This window comes from Salmo salar, chromosome 06 (assembly GCF_965601325.2).
Source record: "Salmo salar chromosome 06, fSalSal1, whole genome shotgun sequence".
NCBI classification, from domain to species: Eukaryota; Metazoa; Chordata; class Actinopteri; order Salmoniformes; family Salmonidae; genus Salmo; species Salmo salar.
In genome coordinates this window covers 78,536,681-78,542,860 of record NC_138296.1, presented here as the reverse complement: position 1 = coordinate 78,542,860, position 6,180 = coordinate 78,536,681, and positions in this window count along the sequence as shown.

The window sequence follows — 6,180 nt, the reverse complement described above, 5'->3', positions numbered from 1 at the left end:
CTCCCAATCAACACCTGTGATTACTTTATGCCTCGCTGTATGTCTCTCTCAAATGTCAATATGCCTTGTATACTGTTGTTTAGGTTAGTTATCATTGTTTTAGTTTACAATGGAGCCCCTAGTTCCACTCATCATACCTCTGATACCTCCTTTGTCCTACCTCCCACACATGCGGTGACCTCACCCATTATAACCAGCATGTCCAGAGATACAACCTCTCTTATCATCACTCAGTGCCTGGGCTTACCTCCGCTGTACCCGCACCCCACCATACCCTGTCTGCACATTATGCCCTGAATCTATTCTACTACGCCCAGAAATCTGCTCCTTTTATTCTTTGTCCCCAACGCTCTAGGCGACCAGTTTTGATAGCCTTTAGCCGTACCCTCATCCTACTCCTCCTCTGTTCCTCGGGTGATGTGGAGGTAAACCCAGGCCCTGCGTGTCCCCAGGCACCCTCATTTGTGTCACAGTATCCAACGAAGGTGGCGCTCCCTCCTCGGTCGGGCGGCGCTCGGCGGTCGTCGCCGGCCTATTAGCTGCCACCGATCTATGTTTCTGTGTCTTTTGATTTTGTCTGTCTATCTCGCACCTGTTTCGTGTCTGTCATTAGTGGGGGGTTATTTAGTGTGTATTTTCAGTTTGGGTTCTCGTGCGGGATTGTTTATTGTCCACTCAGGACAGTTGTGTGTGTGCCCTGTTTCGCTGGCCTGTGTAAGCTTTATTGCCGGGCTGCGCCCCGTGCGCTTTTTCCCTCGTGTTTATTTTGGGAATGTGTTTTCCCTGGCGGACTTTTTGAGCGCCCTGTGCCTTTCGGCTATTGTGTTTTGCCCGTTGCATTAAAACTCTGTTGCTCCGGCCCTCTGTCTCCTGCGCCTGATTCCGCATCTCCACTGGTCCTAGAATTCCGTGACAATTTGTTGACTTTTGTGATCGAAAAAGCCTTGGTTTCATGCATGTCAACATCAGAAGCCTCCTCCCTAAGTTTGTTTTACTCACTGCTTGAGCACACTCCGCCAACACTGATGTCCTTGCCGTGTCTGAATCCTTGCTTAGGAAGGCCACCAAAAATTCGGAGATTTCCATACCCAACTACAACTTTTTCCGTCAAGATAGAACTGCCAAAGGGGGAGGAGTTGCAATCTACTGCAGAGATAGCCTGCAAAGTTCTGTCATACTTTCCAGGTCTATACCCAAACAGTTCGAACTTCTAATTTTAAAAATTAATCTCTCCAGAAATAAGTCTCTCACTATTGCCGCCTGCTATCGACCCCCCTCCGCTCCCAGCTGTGCCCTGGACACCAATTGATCGCCCCCCATCTAGCCTCAGAGTTCGTTCTGTTAGGTGACCTAAGCTGGGATATGCTTAACACCCCGGCAGTCCTACAATCTAACCTAGATGCCCTCAATCTCACACAAATCATCAAGGAACCCACCAGGTACAACCCTAAATCCGTAAACATGGGCACCCTCATAGACATTATCCTGACCAACTTGCCCTCCAAATACACCTCCGCTGTTTTCAATCAGGATCTCAGCGATCACTGCCTCATTGCCTGTATCCGCTATGGGTCTGCGGTCAAACGACCACCCCTCATCACTGTCAAACGCTCCCTAAAACCCTTCTGCGAGCAGGCCTTTCTAATCGACCTGGCCCTGGTATCCTGGAAGGATATTGACCTCATCCCGTCAGTCGAGGATGCCTGGTCATTCTTTAAAAGTAATTTCCTCACCTTAGATAAGCATGCCCCGTTCCAAAAATGCAGAACTATGAACAGATATAGCCCTTTGTTCACTCCAGACCTGACTGCCCTTGACCAGCACAAAAACATCCTGTGGCGGACTGCAATAGCATCGAAAAGTCCCCATCAATATGCAACTGTTCAGAGAAGTCAGGAACCAATACACGCAGTCAGTCAGGAAAGCAAAGGCTAGCATTTTCAAGCAGAAATTTGCATCCTGTAGCTCTAACTCCAAAAAGTTTTGGGACACTGTAAAGTCCATGGAGAACAAGAGCACCTCCTCCCAGCTGCCCACTGCACTGAGACTAGGTAACACGGTCACCACCGATAAATCCATGATAATCGAACATTTCAATAAGCATTTCTCAATGGCTGGCCATGCCTTCCTCCTGGCTACTCCAACCCTGGCCAACAGCTCCGCCCTCCCCCCCCGCAGCTACTCGCCCAAGCCTCCCCAGCTTCTCCTTCACCCAAATCCAGATAGCAGATGTTCTGAAAGAGCTGCAAAACCTGGACACGTACAAATCAGCTGGGCTAGACAATCTGGACCCTCTCTTTCTAAAACTATCCACCACCATTGTTGCAACCCCTATTACCAGCCTGTTCAACCTCTCTTTCGTATCGTCCGAGATCCCTAAAGATTGGAAAGCTGCCGCAGTCATCCCCCTCTTCAAAGGGGGTGACACCCAAGACCCAAACTGTTACAGACCTATTTCCATCCTGCCCTGCCTATCTAAAGTCTTCAAAAGCCAAGTTAATAAACAGATCACTGACCATTTTGAATCCCACCGTACCTTCTCCACTGTGCAATCCGGTTTCCGAGCCGGTCACGGGTGCACCTCAGCCTCGCTCAAGGTACTAAACGATATCATAACCGCCATCGATGAAGACAGTACTGTGCAGCCGTCTTCATCGACCTGGCCAAGGCTTTTGACTCTGTCAATCACCGTATTCTTATCGGCAGACTCAATAGCCTTGGTTTTTCTAATGACTGCCTCGCCTGGTTCACCAACTACTTTGCAGACAGAGTTCAGTGTGTCAAATCGGAGGGCATGTTGTCCGGACCTCTGGCAGTCTCTATGGGGGTACTACAGGATTCAATTCTTGGACCGACTCTTTTCTCTGTATATGTCAATGATGTCGCTCTTGCTGTGGGCGATTCCCTGATCCACCTCTTCGCAGACGACACCTGTGTTAACAAACCTCCAAACGAGCTTCAATGCCATACAACACTCCTTCCATGGCCTCCAACTGCTCTTAAACGCTAGTAAAACCAAATGCATGCTTTTCCACCGTTCGCTGCCCGCACCTGCCCGCCCGACTAGCATCACCACCCTGGACGGTTCCGACCTAGAATATGTGGACAACTATAAATAGCTAGGTGTCTGGTTAGACTGTAAACTCTCCTTCCAGACTCATATTAAACATCTCCAATCCAAAATCAAATCTAGAATCGGCTTTCTATTTCGCAACAAAGCCTCCTTCACTCACGCCGGTAAACTTACCCTAGTAAAACTGACTATCCTACCGATCCTCGACTTCGGCGATGTCATCTACAAAATAGCTTCCATTACTCTACTCAGCAAACTGGATGCAGTCTATCACAGTGCCATCCGTTTTGTTACCTAATCACCTTATACCACCCACCACTGCGACCTGTATGCTCTAGTCGGCTGGCCCTTGCTACATATTCATCGCCAGACCCACTGGCTCCAGGTCATCTATAAGTCTATGCTAGGTAAAGCTCCGCCTTATCTCAGTTCACTGGTCACGATAACAACACCCACCCGTAGCACACGTTCCAGCAGGTATATCTCACTGATCGTCCCCAAAGCCAACACCTCATTTGGCCGCCTTTCCTTCCAGTTCTCTGCTGCCAGTGACTGGAACGAATTGCAAAAATCGCTGAAGTTGGAGACTTTTATTTCCCTCACCAACTTTAAACATCAGCTACCTGAGCTGCTAACCGATCGCTGCAGCTGTACATAGTCCATCTGTAAATTGCCCACCCAGTCTACCTACCTCATCCCTATACTGTTTTTATTTTATTTACTTTTCTGCTCTTTTGCACACCAGTATCTCTACATGCACATCATCATATGGTCATTTATCACTCCAGTGTTAATCTGCTAAATTGTAATTATTCGCTCCTATGGCTTATTTATTGCCTACCTCCTCATGCCTTTTGCACACACTGTATATAGACTTTCTTTTTTTCCTACTGTGTCATTGACTTGTTTATTGTGTTATCGGCTTGTTTATTGTTTACTCCATGTGTAACTCTGTGTTGTTGTCTGTGTCACACTGCTTTGCTTTATCTTGGCCAGGTCGCAGTTGTAAATGAGAACTTGTTCTCAACTAGCCTACCTGGTTAAATAAAGGTGAAATAAAAAATAAAATAAATAAAAAAATGTAATGCGTTCTAACAACTGATCAGCAATTGCGATAGAGCTATGATCATTTCCAATTTAATTAACTAAACATGTCCATTAATAATTGCATAATAACACAAGACTACAACAACAATAAATTGAAGTTATAGCCTATTTATTAAATTGGTTTGCCAGCTTCAGGTATCCTACCCAAGTGCGGTCAACATAAGAATGCAGTTTAAACCACCTCCGAGCGAATTTATGTAATGTGATCTATTTCGCCCAAAGTCGTTTTCCACTACTTTGTCTCCATTATTTCTTGATGTGCATCAGTTCCAGCGTATTAATATGTTTTATTGAAAAAGGGTTGGAAATAGGTGTCTCTATAATGACAATCTAAATAGCCTAACTACAACTGGTAAAAAGTTGTCACAACATGCACGCGTGCTGCTCTCTCTCCTCTCGCTCATGTGACTCAGCCTATAGCTGTAGAGCTCTCTCAACACACACACACACACACACACACACACACACACACACACACACACACACACACACACACACACACACACACACACACACACACACACACACACACACACACACACACACACACACACACACACACACACGCCTTCCCCACAACTCGCTCAGCAACAGCCTGACTCACTGTCAGCAGCAGGTCACAGTGAAATATCAGTGGCGGTCAGTGCCATTTAAGATGAGGGAGGACCATTTTTTTTCTCGTGAGCATGGCCTTATTTCTATTACAGCATATTGGATGACTAACATTCATATTCCATTCACCCAGTTCACTGTAACATCAATAGGTTTAGGCTACTACTGTACATGATGCTCATATTTTCCCTATACCCATCATGAGGTTGCTACAATTTAGCGAAGCCTATGAATGGAAGTTTACAGTGTAGGTGCACACAGGTCGAGCGAAAAATGTTAGATGACAGACTAGTGACACATTCAATACCTCCTTGCACACTCTTGCCTGCATCTAGCTGATATAGGGTGTAATCATTAGTCCAACAGTTGCAAACGAGAGTTTCTAGTATCGGCAGAATGGATACACCCCTAATCACGCATAAATGCAGTTCACTTTCATAGCAGCCACGTTGTATCCATTCTAGCCTCTATGCACTCTCCTCCTGTAACGGTTGTCGTCGGAAGTTGAATGAGTGGACTAAAGCGCAGCGTGGTAAGTGTTCATGATTTTTATTATTCAATGAAACACTCGAACAAAAAGAACAATGAATGAAAAGCGCACAGTTCTGTCAGGTACAGAATACAAAACAGAAAACAACTACCCACAAACACAGGTCGGAAAAGGCTGCCTAAGTATGATTCCCAATCAGAGACAACGATAGACAGCTGCCTCTGATTGGGAACCCTACTCGGCCAAAACAAAGAAATAGATAACATAGAATGCCCACCCCACATCACACCCTGACCTACCCAAATAGAGAAATAAAACGGCTCTCTAAGGTCAGGGCGTGACACCCCCCCCCCAAAGGTGCGGACTTCCGGCCTCAAACCTGAACCTATAGGGGAGGGTCCAGGTGGGCATCTACCCTTGGTGGCGGCTCTGGTTCGGGGCGTAGCCCCCGCTCCTCCCGCTGATCCCTCCACTTTTGTGTCACCGGACCGTGGATCATCGCCAGAGGAACCGGACCGTGGATCAACGCCGGAGGCTCCGAACTGAAGACCGTCGCTGCAGGCTCCGTGACATGGATCCTCACTACAGGCTCCGCGCCATGGATCATCACTGGAGGCTTCGTGGCATGGATCATCACTGGAGGCTCTGGGCCATGGATCATCACTGGAGGCTCAGGCCATGGATTATCACTGGAGGCTTCGTGCCATGGATCATCCCTACAGGCTCCGGGCCATGGATCATCACTGGAGGCTTCGTGCCATGGATCATCACTGGAAGCTTCAGACCATGGATCATCACTGGAGGCTTCGTACGTGCAGCCGGAACAGGTCTCATCGGACTGAGGAAACGCACTGGAGACCGGGTGCGCGGAGCTGGCACAGGATATACTGGAACGTGG